Source organism: Cetorhinus maximus, unplaced genomic scaffold (assembly GCF_964194155.1).
Source record: "Cetorhinus maximus unplaced genomic scaffold, sCetMax3.hap1.1 HAP1_SCAFFOLD_547, whole genome shotgun sequence".
Lineage (NCBI taxonomy): Eukaryota > Metazoa > Chordata > Chondrichthyes > Lamniformes > Cetorhinidae > Cetorhinus > Cetorhinus maximus.
This window is the reverse complement of record NW_027596489.1, coordinates 75,375-93,018: the sequence shown is the minus strand read 5'-3', so window position 1 is coordinate 93,018 and position 17,644 is coordinate 75,375. Positions and strand designations below refer to the sequence as shown.

Sequence of the window (17,644 nt, the reverse complement as noted above, 5' to 3'; positions counted from 1 at the left end):
CTGAGCTAGCTGGGCAAGTGATCAAGGTCCGCTTCATATCCCAACACAAATGGAGATACTTGTTGCTTTCAACCTGATACCTCAGCTTGTTCCGAATATCAAAGTGTGTAAGGTAATCACCCTACAAAAGCCCCAAGGTTGCAATGCATTCCTCTCAATCATTAATAACATCATTCACATCTTCCACTTCTTAGCTGCGCCTCCTTCCAAACATTGTGATCCATTTTCCTCAGGATTTGTTCCTGGATTTAATATTTATCTGCTTCATGAACTCATTTTGAAATCAGATTATCGTCAACATCCACACAAATTGAATTGCAAACCTGACGGACAAACAATGGAAAACAAGTAACTCAGTCACACAAATCCCATGGTGCTCATTTTCAGATCTTCAACAGTCAGATTTTCAATACAATGAAGGAATTTTACAGTGAAAAGACTTGGAAAGGTGGCGCGATTTTTATTTGTGACTCACTCACTCTGGAATTCTGTAAATGCTGCTCGGAGGATATAATCTACCTGTGTTTTCCTGAGCCTGTGCTCGGTGTATTGGGAGGTTTGGTCCGGGTTGGAGTATCTCGCGTTCCAGGGATGGGCAGTAACCCGCTGATTGAAGCTGCAGTCGCCGCTTTCTGCTGGCAGCGGGTGATTGGAGAGTGTGGGGCTGGAATATTGCTGCTTTTCCCTGTCTCACTCACGGTGGAGCTGAAGATGAGGGAATCGTTGATGGGTTTGTCTGAAACCAATAATTTCTTACATTTCTACTGGGTTAGATGAAGGTACATAGTTCGTACAAATCTTTTCTCAGTACATTTGACAGAAAAATAATATTTTTCAAAAAGCTGTTTGTGCGGGAGCTCACTGGACAACAGTAGATCTGGAACCGTTTTGGGGATATTATCTGTAGCCCACGTACCCAATGACAACCCGGAACTGCGTGACAAAGAATGCTGATGGGGGGAAAACAGTAAAGTCTTCACTCCTGGATGGACTTGAATCACCAACCTTTCAGTTAACAAGAAAACACACTGACCAATTGTGCCTCAGAGACTTATACAAGTTCAGCCTACAAAGTATCCTAACCAGGGTGTCAATGAGTCAAATCTTCAGATTGCTATTACCCAGATAACTATCGCTCTCTATCCGTCTTGCGCTTCCAAAATAAAAGTTGGGTCATTCATTGTGAACACATGGAAACACTCTGATCCCACCCACTGCAGGCCCAACCATATCACCGGGAACCAGCTCTCCTACAACCGATGCCATCTCCCTTCAAGCCTCTCGCTGTATTGTCTGTTTCCAAGTATTCTGATTGTCCCGAAGCAGATATTAGCTTTGGATTCCTGATGTGCAATAACGAGAATCATTTAAATGTCTCGGATCAGTTAATTTCACAGATAACATCAGAGTCAATGTTCCAGCGTCTTAAAGAAGAGGAAGGTGTCTTGACTGTCTCTGGTCAGTCGGACTGTTCACCCTACATTCTCTGATTCCATTCCTCAAAGCGGATTTTCATTTTCTCTTTGAGTTCCTTGACTACATCTGGCAGCATTTTTGATTTGAGAGGCATAATTTATAGTTCAGATGTAATGCAGTTCCGATGAAAGATTACAGACCTGATATGAAAACTATGTTTATCTCTCCACAGAGGCTACCAGGTCTGCTGAGAATTCCAGTATTTTCTGTTTTTATTTCAGATGACCAGCATCTGCAATATGTTGCTTTTCTTTACCTGATTAGTGAAACATATAAGATTCTGAGCGTACCTGGCAGGGCGGATGTTGAGAGGATGTTACCTCTTGTGGGAGAACCTAGAACTAGGGGTCACTGTTTAAAAATAAGCGGTCACCCATTTAAAACAGAGAGGCAAAGTTTTTTTTTTCTCAGAGAGTCATGAGTCTTTGGAACTCACTTCCTGAAAAGACTATGGAAGCAGAGTCTTTGAATATTTTTAAGGCAGAGATGGATATATTCTTGGTAAGCAAGGGGTTGATAGGTTATCGGGGGTAGACGGGGTACAGATTTCAGGTTACTGTCAGGTCAGCCATGATCTTATTAAATGACGGAGCAGGCTTGAGGGGCCTAATGGCCTACTCCTGCTCCGTGTTCTTATGTAGTGTTAAGGATGTGGAACTCATTACCAGCAGATTTCGAGATCCATGTCTGAGCTGAAAACGTGCAGGTCAGCTCACATTGTAAACATATTGTTCACTAGGCGGAAATGGAAAGGGATTTGCCCTATCATCCCAATTACTGACACAGCAACACAGTTTCCCTGGTGTTATTACTGATGCAGTTGGTAAAGCGGAGTTATTTAAAATTCCCAGAGGGAAACCTTAAACAACTGTCACAATCTATCATTTTAAGTGTTATGTTTGAGATGCGACCCTAAATTCAGGAATCAGACCACCAGCTCTCGAAGTTTTAAATTAAACAAAATGAAACATTTTATTAATTTACAACAGATTAAAATATATATACACATGGCTACAAATCATTACTCTCAGAACATTTAACTAATTCCCAAACTAATCTCCATTAAGGCAACAGCAACCCATAGACTTAACCAAACACTTGGCAAAGCACTATCACCGTACAACTTCAAAATGAGGTTCTTTTCATTTGTTCCTCAATTGGAGGCTTGCATCTGCCTTTTGATCTGACGTTGCCTCTGTTCTGCACACCCAAAATGGTTGTCTTGTTATACCTACTATCACTGATTGAATGCAAATTCTCATTTCCCCACCAGCCTCTTTGAACACCACCTTTTAACAATGAAAGACCTTTCATAATACCAATTTTATTAAAAATATAAATATATTGCTTGGTAGCAGCTCGGTAGGTGTCCGTTTTCACCCTACTTTTTGAATGCTATTAAAAAATGCAAATGCACGTTATTTCTCTTACATCTCAAAACTAGCACACATCAAGGCACCCAGGCTAGCTGGCCTTAATCCAAATAAGACACACCCACAGACTAAACCTCTATTTTAAAAGAAAAGTATTTTCCAAAATATTATGTACATTAACAGCTTCATGACACCGGTGGGAGGCCATTCAATAGGCAAAGGGCTTTATTCAGTTTGCCCACATGTTAACACTCCATCTTTAAAGGTTCAAAGGACTTGATTCACAATCAGAGGATTGCGACTGGCAAAGGACGGTTTAAAAGCCACCAACTCACTCCATCTGCTGAGCTTCCACTGAGTTCAGATCTAACTCAAGGGGTTTGTTCTGCTTTTCATTGCACCCAGGAGAGAATTATGGTGGAGCCCAGAGCAATTTGGTCGCTGTATCAATTGAATCAACAATTTTATGCCTTGCCCCAATGATACCCATCGTATCTGATTACAGGACATAGGTTTATATCCTACATTTTTGCCCTTCAATGGCGGAGCGGTCACCCAGCATTCACTGCGCGACAAAATGTGCCCTATTCTCACGACAGCAATTCGCCGCACATGCGCATTGCGGTCCGTTTCATGAGCATGCGCAGGGCTGATCTGTGACCAAATCTGCTCAGGGCGGGTGAGAGAATATCGAGTGGAGCAAACTAACAGAGTTAGTGGGTATGTGAGGAGGAATGGAGCCAGCGGAGTGGGCAGGGAGGCTTCATAAAGACACAGTGCAGGTTGAAGACCGCAACGAACAAGGTACGGGGTTTGCGGTTGCAGAGAACGGGCCGAAAATTCTGGTTTTCTTTCTTCGCCAGGCCCAGGGTAACGGCCGCCATCTTTATAGTGGGGGGCAATGTGCAGAAGAGCGCATGCGCGGGCTTCCTGGTCTAGGTAGCAGGAGGAGAGAATATTGTGCATTCCTATCCTGGACTGACAGGGATGGATTTTGGAAACTCCTTTTACAAGGGGTGAGAAGGGGATGATTTACACACAGCAAACTCAATCCAAGAGAAATGTTTGTCTCTTCTCAATTTATGTCCTGTATTGACAGTGATGGATTGTTTGTAAACTCCTTTTTCACAGAATCACTGAATCACACAGTGCTGAAGAGGCCCTTTGGCCCATCGAGTCTGCACCGACACGTGAGAAAAACCTGACCTACCTACCTAATCCCATTTACCAGTACATCGCCTTGAATGTTATGATGTGCCAACTGCTCATCCAGGTACTTTTTAAAGGATGTGAGGCAACCTGCCTCCACCACCCTCCCAGGCCGTGCATTCCAGACTGTCACCACCCTCTGGGTAAAAAAGTTTTCCCACATCCCCCCTAAACCTTCTGCTCCTCACTTTGAATTTATGTCCCCCGGTGATTGATCCTTCAACTAAGGGGATCAGCTGCTCCCTATCCACCCTGTCCTTGCCCTTCATAACCTTGTACACCTCGATCAGGTCACCGCTCAGTCTTCTCTGCTCCAACGAAAACAACCCAAGTCTATCCTCTCTTCACAACTTAAAAGTTTCATCCCAGGCAACATCCTGGTATATTAAATGGGAAGGATTTGCAGATTGGAAACAGAAACCAAACATCACATTAAGATCTGACAGAATGACTTGATTCATCAGAACTTGATATTATCGGCCTCTAAGGTTAAGCATTGAGTTCCAGGTCATTGCCACTTGCTGTGTAAAATTTTTCCTCACATGCTCCCTGTAGATGTTGCCCCAAATCTTAAATCTGTAATCCCTTAAATCTGTAGTCGTGCAATCCTTTTACAATCAGATAATGTGAACAGCTTTTCTTTAACTACGTTATGTAAGCCAATTGTAAACTGATACACCTCTATCAAATCTTCCCTCAATCTACTTTGTTCCAAGGAGAACAACCCCAGTTTCTCCAAACTAACCTTACAACGTCACTCATCCCTCGACCCATTCTGGTAAATCTCCTCTGACCCCTCTCAAGGACCCTCCACATCCTTCATAATGTGTGGTGATCACTGGTTTGCACAGACCCAGATGTTCTGTGTCCATGTCTGTGACATCATCACACATCAACAATTACACTGTGACATCATCACACCTCGACAATTACACGGTGACATCACCCCGCTCCCCAGGTATTTCCTCAACTGGGAGATTTTTCTCTGACTCCAGTGCTACTGATATCTTTCTAGCTGCAGGATCCAGCAGAAAAGTTTAACATGGCAAACTCTGAACTTATTTCAGAGCTGCATGTTTTTGACCATTCATCTACAATCGAGACCTTTAGTGCTGTGCTCTGTTATCTGGAAGAGGTTTCATGCCTCAGGGGCTGGTGTCACTTCTTTACTGTGGATCTAAATCCGTGTTCATGCATTCCTCTGTTTCACCTCTGCCCCCCGATCACTTCTCTGCCATTGTCTAAATTCCTCTGTCTCTAATAATGGGTGTATTTTAGCTCCATTTAGGATTTTACTGTTACTTCTGCGGACAGTGTCTAAATGAAGTTTCCATCGCTCCCCAACCCCGACCATGTGCTGATAGCTTCCCAGCGTTACATTTCCATCTTTCATAGTCAGGAATTGTTTTTCCTGTGCTATAGTCCATTTCGCTTCCACTTCTGAGCTTATATTGACCATCAAATTCTGTGTAATTTTTATTCTCTGCAATTCATTCTGCATGGCCTGAAATATTAGCTCTCTTTCTTTCTCCACAGACACCACCAAATATTGCCAATCCCCAGTCGCCTGTGGGGAAGATGATGTTTGACCTTCTTCAACCGCTGCAGTCCGTGTGGTGAAGGTGCTCCCACAATGATGTTAGGTAAGGAGTTACAGGTTATTCACCCAGCGATGAGGAAGGAACATTGATATACATCCAAATCAACGACAATAATTTGTATTTATATTGCACTTTCAATGTAAGACAATATTCCAAGGCATTTCACAGAAATGTTGCAAAGCAAGGTTTAACACTGAGCAACATAAGGAGATATTAGGGCAGGTGAGCAAAAGCTTGGTCAAATGGGTCGGTTTTAAGGAGCATCTTAAAGGGGAGAAAGAGAAGTGGAGAAGTTTAGGGAGTAAATTCCAGAGCTTGTGGCCAAGGCAAATGAAAGAATGGTCACCAATGGTGGAGCGATTAAAATCAGGAATTCTGAGGAGGCCGGAATTAGAGGAGCTGAGATACCTCAGAGGGTTGTGAGGCTGGATTACAGAGATAGGGAGGGTGAGACCCTGGAGGGATTTGAAAATACGGACGAGAAAATTAAAATTTTGCTTCTTATCCTGGAGCCTTTGTAGGTCGGTGAGCACAGGGGTGATGGGTGAACAAGACTTGGTGTGAGTAAGCGCATGGGTAGCAGAGTTTTGGATGGCCTCAAGATTACAGGGAGGTTGAATGTGGGAGGCCGGCCGGGAGTGTGTTAGGATAGTTAAGTCTCGAGGTAACAAAGGAATGGATGAGAGTTTCAGCAGCAGATGAGCTGAGACTGGGGTGGAGTCGGGCGATGTTACTGAGGTGGAAATAGGCGGTCTTGGTGATGATGTGGATATGTGGTTGGAAGCTCATCTTGGGGTGAAATATTTCACCATGGTTGTGAACAGTCTGGTTCAGTCTCAGACACTTGTCAGGAGAGGGATGGAGTCGGTGGATAGGGAGTGGAGTTTGTCGTGGGGACTGAAGACAATGGCTTCAATCTTCTCAATATTTAAATGGAGGAAATTTCTGTACATCCAGTACTGGATGTCAGACAAGCCAGGACGGTGTGTGACTTGGAGGGGAACTTGGAGGTGGTGGTGTTCACATACACCTGTTACCCTGGTACTTCTAGGTGGTGGAGGTTGAGGGTTTGGGAAGTTTTGTCAAAGTTCTGGTTTAGTTGTAGATCTATAACGAACCTCTCCTCATCCCCTACCTCTCCCACTCCCCTCCTCACTCTGCCTCTCCCTCTCCCCTTCTCTCCCTGCCTCTCCCACTCCCCTTCTCTCTCTGCCTCTCCCACTCCCCTTCTCTCTCTGCCTCTCCCACTCCCCTTCTCTCTCTGCCTCTCCCACTCCCCTTCTCTCTCTGCCTCTCCCACTCCCCTTCTCTCTCTGCCTTTCCCACTCCCCTTCTCTCCTTGCCTCTCCCACTCCCCTTCTCTCTCTGCCTCTCCCACTCCCCTTCTCTCTCTGCCTCTCCCACTCCCCTTCTCTGTCTCTCCCACTCCCCTTCTCTCTCTGCCTCTCCTACTCCCCTTCTCTCTCTGTCACATAGAATTCTCCAGCCCAGCAGGTTATGGATGCTCCATTATTGAATATATTTCAGGCTGAGATGGGGAGATTTTTGGTCTCTCAGGGAGTCGAGGGATATGGGGAGTGGGTGGGAAAGTGGAGTTGAAGCCCAAGATCAGCCACGATAGTATTGAATGGTGGAGCAGGCTCGACGGGGTGTCAGGACTTCTCTTGATCACTGCTTATGCTCCTAAAGAGGCCAGAGTCTTGTGTAGGCCCAGACTGGGTGGCAGGTTCCCTCCCCTGAGGGACATTAGTGAACCTGTTGGGTTTTTATGACAATCCAGCAGTTTTCATGGTCACTTTTTCCTCGTGCCGGCCCCACAAATTCCCAGATTTATTCAGCTCAATTTCACAACCTGCCTTTGTGTTTTTGTGGGTTCTCTCTCACTCCCTTTTTTCTGCTTTAAATCAATTTCACAGGGTATTAGAAGGGGAGGATTTGCAGTCAGGAAACTGAAACCAAACATCACATCAGGATCTGACGGAGTCGCCCTATTGAACATGGACGGACAAAGCACCGTTCACAGTGGGGAGACACCATGGAAATGTGGGGATTGTGGAATGGGATTCAGATTCCCGTCTGAGCTGGAAACTCATCGGCGCAGTCACACTGGGGAGAGGCCATTCACCTGCTTCGTATGTGGGAAGGGATTTACTCGATCGTCCGGCCTGCTGAGACACCAGCGAGTTCACACTGGGGAGAGACCGTTCACCTGTCCCGAGTGTGGGCAGGAGTTCACCCGATCATCAGGGCTGCATCAACACCAGCAACTTCACACTGGGGAGAGACCGTTCACCTGCTCCCAGTGTGGGAAGGGATTCACTGAGTCATCCTTCCTGCTCAGACACCAGCGAGTTCACACTGGGGAGAGACCGTTCACCTGCTCACAGTGTGGGAAGGGATTCATTCAATTATCGCATCTGCTGACACACCAGCGAGTTCACACTGACAAGAGACCTTTTAAATGCCCAGACTGTGGGAAATGCTACAAAAGCTCCGGGAACCTGATGTCCCATCAACGTGTTCACACTGACGAGAGGCCGTTCAGCTGCTCTCACTGTGGGACTGGGTTCAGGGAATCATCTCAACTCACTGTACACCAGTGAACTCACACTGGGGAGAGACCGTTCACCTGCTCCAAGTGTGGGAAGGGATTCACTCAGTGATCCAGCCTGCTGAGACACCAGCAAGTTCACAAGTAACTCAGAACATTGATTAGATTTTGCTGTTAGTCACATCCAGGACTGAACCATGTACATTGGGGTCTGTTTCTGCTGATGTTAGTAAACATCAGCCCAGTTATAGGTGTTAATATTAAAAAAGTATATCATATGATAAAGTCAAATAAATCAGCTTTGTATGAAATACAGTGAGTTGTATCTTTTTAGTGGCTCTAACACAAGTTAGTTCATGTTGAAGGACCCTCCCTCTCCCCTGCTTCCTCCATCCTCACCTCCAACAACAAGTGTGAGGAGCTCATGGAGCTTCTTTGTCACTAAGATTGAGACAATCCGATCAGCTGCATCTGCTGCTTCCCTCCCTTCCACTAGCCCACCGGGACAAACTGTCTGTAAAGATCCCCCTTATCTGAACCCTGAACTCGCATCTTCCTCCAGTTTCTCTCTCATCTCCCCTCATGCCCTCTCAGCGCTCATCTTGTCCATGAGACCCAGCTCCTGCCCCATCGATCCTATTCCCACTAAACTGCTGATCATCTAATTTCTCCATGTAGCTGATATTGTTAATGGTTCTCTCTCTCTCCTGGGACTGTCCCTCTTCACCTTTCAATGCACCGTCATCACCCATCCTAAAAAAACAACCTCTGATCCCCCATTGTCTTCACAAACTACTGCCCCATCTCCAACCTCCCTTTCCTCTCTAAAGTCCTTGTACTTGGTGTCCTCCAGGATCTATCCTTGGCCCCTCCTATTTCTCATCTACATGCTGCCACTCGGTGACATCATCCAAAAGCACCGTGTTAGTTTTCACATGTCCACTGACAACACCCAGCTCTACCTCACCACCATCCCTCTCCATTCCTCCACTGTTACTAAATTATCAAACTGCTTATCCCACATCCAGTACTGGATGAGCAGAAATTTCCACCAATTAAAAATTGGGAAGACCAAAGTCATTGCCTTCGGTCACCACTACAAATTCTGTTCCCTAACTACCGAGTCCATCCCTCTCCCTGGGAACTGTCTGAGACTGAACCACACTGTTCACAATCTTGGTGTCATATTTGCCCCCAAGGTGAGTTTCTGACCATATATCCACACCATCACTAACACCAGATATTTCAATCTCCATGACGTTGTCTGTCTCCACCCCACCCCCAGCATATCTGCTGCTCAAACCCTCATCCATGTCCGTGTTACCTTTAGACTTGATGATTCCAATACGTTCCTGGCCGGGCTCTCACATTCACCCCGTCCCACACGGAATCATGAGATCATCCAAAACTCTGTGCCTGTGTGTTCTCACCTCAAATCCCGTTCACCCATCACCCCTGTGCTCATTGACCCACATTGGCTCCTGGTCAAGCAATGTCTCCATTTTAAAATTGCATACTTGTTTCAAATCCCTCCATGGCCTCATCCCTCTCTAATCTCCAGTCCTACAACCCTCCTAGATTTCAGCACTCATCCTCCTGGCCTCTTTGGCATCCCTGATTTTAATTACTCCACCACTGATGGCCGTGCCTAGGTGTGAAGCTTTGAAATTCTCTCCCTCAACTTCTCCACCCCTCCACCTCTCTCTCCTGATTAAAGATGTTGGTTAAAATCTACCTCTTCAATCACGGCTTTGTCCATTGGCCCTAATATCTCCCTATGTGACTTGTCAGTTTTTTCTTTATGAAACTCCTCTGAAGCACCTTGGGATGTTTTATTTTAGTTGTTCCTGTTTCTTGACAGCCAGTTTGTGCACAGTAAGATTCCACAAACAGCAATCAGATTAACTGATTAATCTAGTTGTTTTGGTGGTGTTAGTTAAAGCACGAATGTTGGTCCCACTGCACCAGGAGATCTCCCCTGTGGACAGGATGTGGAGTTATTGAGCTCTCCTGAGCTGAGAGTGGAGCTGATTGAGCTGTCGGGCCTGCAGTGTACCTTGAAGAACCGATGTCTGGGATCTTTCCTCTTAATTCACTGACTCCCAGCTGAAGTTGTTGCTGCAGTTAAATAGTTAACTTTGAATATCAATCCTAATTTAACCTTTGGAGCGAAATCTGCAACTTTAAATCAGCTGTAAAAGAGAAAGATAATTCATGCTAATGCATTTGGGGAGGGCAAACAAAGCTGGAGAATACACAATAAACAGGAGAATATTGGGAGGGGTAGAGGAAGTGAGAGACCTCGGAGTCCATGTCCACAGGTCCCTGAAGGTGGCAGGACTGGTGGATCAGGTGGTAAAGAAAGCATATATTTATCAGAACTCACCATACGCCAGCACATTCACACTGGGGAGAGGCCATTCACCTGTACGGAGTGTGGGAAGGGATTCACTCAGTTATCCACCCTGCTGAGACACGAACAAACTCACACTGAGGGGAGGCCATTCAGCTGCTCCGAGTGTGGGAAAAGATTCGCCCCTTCAAACAACCTTGTGAGACACCAGCGAGTTCACACTGGAGAGAAGTTGTTCAGCTGCTCCGAGTGTGGCAAGAGATTTACTCAGTCATCCCACCTACAGACACATCAACAAATTCACACTGCCGAGTGGCCTTTTAAATGCCAAGACTGCGAGAAGTGCTTTAAAATTCCACTGAACTGATGTCCCATCAACGTGTTCACACTGACGAGAGACCGTTCAGGTGCTCTCACTGTGGGACTGGGTTCAGGTGGTCATCTCAACTCACTGTACACCAGTGAATTCACACTGGAGAGAGGCCATTCAGCTGCTCTGAGTGTGGGAAGGGATTCACTCAGTTGCTAACCTGCTGAAACACCAGCGAGTTCACAATTAACAAGTGATTGGATTTTGCTGTGAATCACATCCAGGTCTGAACCATGTTCATTGGGGTCTGTTTCTGCTAATGTTAATGAACTCCAGCCCAGTTATAGGGGTTTATATTCTGTATAAAAATCAGATTTGTGTTAAACACATGGTGTATTGAGTCTTTTTTAATATTGCTAACACAAATTAGTTTCTTTTGAACATAGGAACATGTCTCAGGACATTGGGGCAGTAATGAACAAACACAGGGGAATATTGGATACAGAGTCAAAATAACATTATATTATTTTTGCATGTGACCTGTCACAGAATTCTCTCATAAAACAGACCATCAACATGAGAGGAGTTGACATTTTCAGTCATTCCAAGAGGAAATTAGAGGCTGTAATTATCCAGGATGTTGTTCTGAAATTTTACAACCTCCCACTGTCAACAAAGCTGGCAATAGACAGCTCATTGTTCTAATTGTGTTGTAGCCTCTGTCCCAGATTTTGTTCAATGTAGATTTAATGTTCAGAGAAAGGGGTGAGATTGGATGTTCAAAACCGCTCACAGGCTATGGAGGGTGATGTTGACTTGAATGTGCCAAAACAGTAGTTCTTCATAGGCACCAATACTTTATCCCCAGTATTACTCACTATGGTCATTGTTGTTCACCTTATAGGACAGGATGTGTCCTCATGTGTCTGTTTGTATGGGTGCGGGTGTGTCCCTGAGTGTGGAAGTGTGTGTAAATGTGTATGGGTGTGGAGAGGTTGTCTGAGTGTGTGTGAGACAGACAGAGAATGTGTGTGTGGGTCTCTGTGTGTGGTTGTTTGTGCTGCTTCTCATTAGCTATAACACAAACCTTCCTCTCCAAGCAGACAACATGGCTCCTGAGAATCCCATCCAGTGATGTGAATGGTACGATTCGGAGATCCTTCATCCAGGGTGAAACCACAGGCTGACCGTGTGCTGTCTAAAACCTGACATCTACACAACCAGGCCCCACTTCTCCTGGAGCAACATGAAGTGTCTGCTGCTTTCCAGATCCATTCCTTTCTCCTCACTATTATCCTCAGGTAGTTCACAAATTCCTTTTGTACATCATCCTCCAACATGCCAATGGTTTCCACTTTAAATATTTCCATTGGTCTTTTTCACAGACAGCAATGGGATTGCTGCTATCACAGGAATCAGTTCTGAAATACTGTCCCACTGATCTTCAGGCTTCCTGGAGTAATACACTGATCCAGATCTTCCCACCTAACACAAATCCATAGACCCATCTGAGTTCCAGATTTTAATGTGATTGTCTAATATAGAAAACATATATCATTTAACCCATTTAAACCTGAGTCAGCACACCCCCTCCACACACACTACAAGAGGTTGTCTTTGAGATCAGTAGTTTCTTTGTAATCTGGGTTGTTCTGAATGATGACAATATGAACCTTCTTCCTAACCTGTCCTGACCCTTGAAAGGGGGGAATGCGTCATTAACGCATAGATGCTTCAAGTTAGTAATTCTGCTTAGCCTGTCTGACATAATTAATTTAGGACTAACAGAAGGATTAGGGTATGTTCGAATGGACAGATCTTTATAAGGGGACATAAGGGGACTTCTTGCTAATGTCGGGATTACAAGGTTAGACATTATTTTTACATTCATTTTTTTAACAATTTGCTGATTTTTGATGGAAAGGGAGACAGTGAGAAGGAGCTAGAAAGGCAAGGAGGTCAGAGGAAGTGCACTTGTGGTGTGGGGTGGGAGGGGAATAACAGAGGAACCAGCTATGGGTGCAGACCATTTCTACATAGGCATGAACGTACAGGATCGAAATTATAAACAAGGGCACACGGTTCATTCTGTAATCATCATCAATGCTGTAATGTCTACAAAATACTCCAAACATACGGGAGAAACTTGTATCGATGAGATGTCTTTGGAGCTCTCCTGTATCCCCATATTTGTCGTTAATGTTGCTTTTCCATCACACAGCTGACTCACGTCGAGTGTCTTAGATTCTCCACAACACCCTTCTGTCGGTTCATTCACTGAAACCACGGACTCTCCTTGTTGTAACGGTGACATTCCCTGTCTGCCCGGTTATTTCGTGAAGTCAGTCAGCCCTTGAATTGTTTGTACATTGTTTCATCATGTCCCACCCAGCTGGCCACCAGTGCAGAGGCGTTGGAGGAGGACGGTTTGGTTCACGTTGTTAGAGGCTATGGACAGGCCGAGAAGGACAATGAGGGAGTTTTCCTCTGTCACATTCACATCGGGTGTCATTGGTGACTTTGGGAAGAGCAATTTCGATACCGTGACATGGACAGAGATCTTATTGGAGGGATTTAAACATGGAGTTCTGGGAAATGTGGACATGGATTTGGGAGGTGATCAGGACTTTGGAGAGCGAAAGGAGGTTGGAGCTGGAGCGGGAGTTTAATAGGATCGTGGGGTCAAGTGTTGGTTTTATTGAGGACAGGTGATGATGGCAGATTTGAAGGAGAGATGGGCAGTACCAGGAGAGAGAGAACCGTTAATATCAGTGAACATGGGGAAAATGGGTGATCAGCAGTTTAGCGGGAATAGGGTCGATGGAGCAGGAGGTGGGTCTCATGGGCAAAGTGAGCTCTGAGAGGGCAGGAAGGGGAGATGGGAGAGAAACTGGAGAAAGATGTGGGTTCAGAACTCGGACATGGGGGATCTTTAGAGAAAGTTTGTCCCGGTGGGCTAGTGGAAGGGAAGAAAGCAGCAGAGGCAGCTGATCGGATTGTCTCAATCTTAGTGACAAAGAAGCTCCATGAGCTCCTCACACTTGTTGTTGGAGGTGAAGATGGAGGAGACAGGGGAGAGGGAGAGCCCTTCAAAAGGAACTAATGTCTTAGGGATAGTAAAAAGATTCAACATCATCTATTTAATAGAAAGCTAATTGATTTTATTTTTATCCAGAACATTAACATCTATAACTGGGCTGGAGTTTACTAACATCAGCAGAAACAGACCCCAGTGAAACATGGTTCAGTTGCAAAACTCAATCACTGTAGTTACTTGTGAACCTGTTGGTGTCTCAGCAGGTTGGATGACTGAGTGAATCCTTTCCCACACTCAAAGCAGGTGAACGGTCTCTCCCCAGTGTGAACTCGCTGGTGTGAAATAAGATTAGCTGAACGCCTGAACCCAGTCCCACAGTGAGAGCACCTGAAGGGTCTCTCGTCAGTGTGAACAGGTTGATGGGACACCAGGTCCCCGGAACTTTTATAGCACTTCCCACAGTCTGGACATTGAAAAGGTCTCTCCTCACTGTGAACTCTCTGGTGAGTCAACAGATGGGATGAATCAGTGAATCCCTTCCCACATTCTGAACAGGTGAAATGCCTCTCTCCAGTGTGACCATGCTGGTGTCTCAGCAGGATGGATGACTGAGTGAATCCCTTCCCACAGTTGGAACAGATAAATGGCTTCTCCCCAGTGCGAATTCGTTGGTGCACAGTCAGATGAGATGACCGCCTGAACCCAGTCACACAGTGAGAGCAGCTGAATGGTCTCTCGTCAGTGTGAACACGTTGTTGGGACATCAGTTCCCAGGAACTTTTGTAGTACTTCCAATAGTCCAAGCATTTAAAAGGTCTCTCGTCAGTGTGAACTCGCTGGTGTTTCAGTAGGTAGGATGAACGAATGAATCCCTTCCCACACTCGGAGCAGATGAACGGTCTCTCTGCTGTTTGACTGCACCGATGTCTTTCCATGTAATTTAATCCCTTCCCACAGTCCCCACATTTCCACGGTTTCTCCCTGTTGGGACTGCATTTATGTCCTGCCAGATTAGATGATTGGCTGAAGCCTTGTCCACACACACAACACGTGTATAGTTTCTCCCCACTGTGAACGATGCTTTTTCCTTCCATGTTCAAAATCCGATGATATTCAGACTACGATAAACTGTGCAACTCCATCAGATCCTGATGTGATGTTTGGTTTCAGTTTCCTGACTGCAAATCCTCTCCTTCTAATATCCTGTGGAATTGATTTAAAACAGAAAAAGGGAGTGAGAGAGAACCCACAAAAACACAAAGGCAGGTTGTGAAACTGAGCTGAATGAAACTGGGAATTTGTGGGGCCGGCACGAGGAAAAAGTGACCATGAAAGATGCTGGATTGTCACAAAAACTCAACTGGTTCACTAAGGTCCACCAGAGAAAGGACCTTCTACACAGTCTGTGCCCATAAATTTCAAAATTGTGCCTGAACACTAAGGTCTAGGTCATAGGAGCAGGAGTCCTAACACTGACTCCTGGGGAAATCCACTTTCAACCTTCCTCCATTCTGAAAAATCATTACTCTCTGTATCCTGTCACTCAGTTAATTTTGTACCCATGTTGCTGCTGCCCATTTTGTTCTATGAGCTATAACTTTGCTCACAAGTCTGTTATGTGGCACTTTATCGAATGCCATTTGGAAGACCATGTACACCACATTAACAGCATTACCCTCATCAACCACACTGTTATCTCTTGAAAAACCTTAAGCAAGTTCGTTTATCATGATTTTCCCTTAACAAACTTGTGCTGGCTTTCCTGAATTAGCCCACATTTGCTTAAGTGACTATTAATTTTGTCCAGAATTATCACCCCCAAGATTAAACTGACTGGTCTGATAGTTGCTGGGCTTATCATTACACCCTTTTTGAACAACGGGGTATGATTTGCAATTCTCCTGTCCTCTGTCACCACTCATGGGTCTGAATAAGATTGGAATAATATGGTCAGTGCGTCCACAATTTCCACTCTGAATTCCCTCATTATCCTTGGATACATCTCATCCAATCCTGGTGCCTTGTCAACTTTATCAGACAGCCTATATAATACCTTCTCCTTATCAATATTAAACACCACAAGTGTTTGAACTCCCTCCTCTTTAACCTTGACCTGTGCAGCATCATCTTCTTTGGTAAAGACAGATGCCAAATATTCATTTATACCTCATCCATGCCCCCTGTCCCAATGGGTAAATCACCTTTTTTAAAATCCCTAACCAGCCCCTGTCTCCTTTTCCCACCCTGTTACTAGGTATCAGCCAGAGAAAGCGTTTTGATTTCCTTCCATGTTAGCTGCCAGTCTCTTCTCATACTCTCTCTTTGCTTCTCGTACTTTCTTTTTCCAATTTCTCTCTGAATATTCTTTCTTTATCCTGTCTCTCGGTTGTATTAGCCACCTGATATCTCTGTTAGCAGACTTATTCATCTTCATCTTAATATCTTCTCTTATTTAGTGAGCTGTGGATATGTTAGCCATACCTTCCTCATTTGTAAGAATATGTCATTACTATGTCTGATCTATTTCCTCTTTAAGGCAGCCCATTCCTCAATTACAGTTTCTCCTGCCAACCCTTGATTACACTTTACTGGGTCAGATCCATTCTCACCCTATTGAAGTTGGCTTTCCCCAGTTAATTATTCTTTCTCCTACAAGTAACCATTGCCCACAGACAGACAGACAAACTGTTTACCTTCCAGATTTAAAGGCCGATGATATTCAGATCCTCACGAATCGAGTGACTCTGCCAGATCTGAACTGATGTTTGATTTGAGTTTCCCATCTGTCAACACTTAACTTCTAAGATCCAGTATCAGAAATTTACAGAAACACTAACCGTCAGTCCAAGATAGAAATTAAGGGACAAACATTTCTCTGGGTTTGAGTTTGCTGTGTGTAAATCCTCCCCTTCTAACCCCCTGTAAAAGGAGTTTCCAAAATCCATCCCTGTCAGTCCAGGATAGAAATGCACAATATTCTCTCCTCCTGCTACCTGTACCAGGGTGACCGCGCATGCGCCCTGCTGCACATTGCCCCTGTGAAGATGGCGGTTATTAACTCGGGCCTGTCTCCGAGAGGAGACGCGGGTCAGAGTTGTCTCCTCTCCATTCGGTGTAACCGCAGGAACGGTAGCTTCTTATTCAAGATTTCAGACTTTCGCAGGGTCTTCATGAAGCCTCCCCGCCCACTCCGCCGCCTCCATCCCTCCCCCACTCACCGGCTCCTTTTATTCGTCTGTGTTCGCCATTTCTCAGCGTCTTCCACCAGCTCCAGGTGGTACTGCGCATGCTCCAGTCAGTGATCGCAATGCGCATGTACCAGTCACTGCCAGCTACTGCGCCTGCGCAAGGACCGCCTGTCGTGAGGATAGAGCACGTTCTGCCCCCCACTGAATCCTGGGTAAACGTACCGCCATTGAAAGGCATTTTCTGTAAAGATAATTATGTTTAATGATCCGATGATGATTGGCGCCATAGGGCCAATATATAAAATTATTAATATTGATATGGCAACCATAGTGCACGGCCCCTCCACCATAGTTCTGTCCTGGGTGTAATTAGCAACAGATCAAACCCTGACAGTTAGATCTGAACTCACTGGAGTCTCAGCAGCGGCACAGACAAGTGATTTTTCTCCCCATATTCTGACGACTGAAACTCTGTCTTGTCAGTTGGAATGTAGCAATTGTGGATCTAATTCTTTGACCTTCTAAAACGAGTGTTAGCTGGTGGGC

The 17,644-nt window shown here is 45.2% G+C and overlaps 1 pseudogene; it reads left to right on the top strand.

Annotated features, from left to right (window-relative positions):
* The window catches only part of LOC144674055 (uncharacterized), a 96,004-nt pseudogene extending 78,643 nt beyond the window's left edge, over positions 1 to 17,361 (top strand).
* The last annotated feature ends 283 nt before the right edge of the window (positions 17,362 to 17,644 follow it).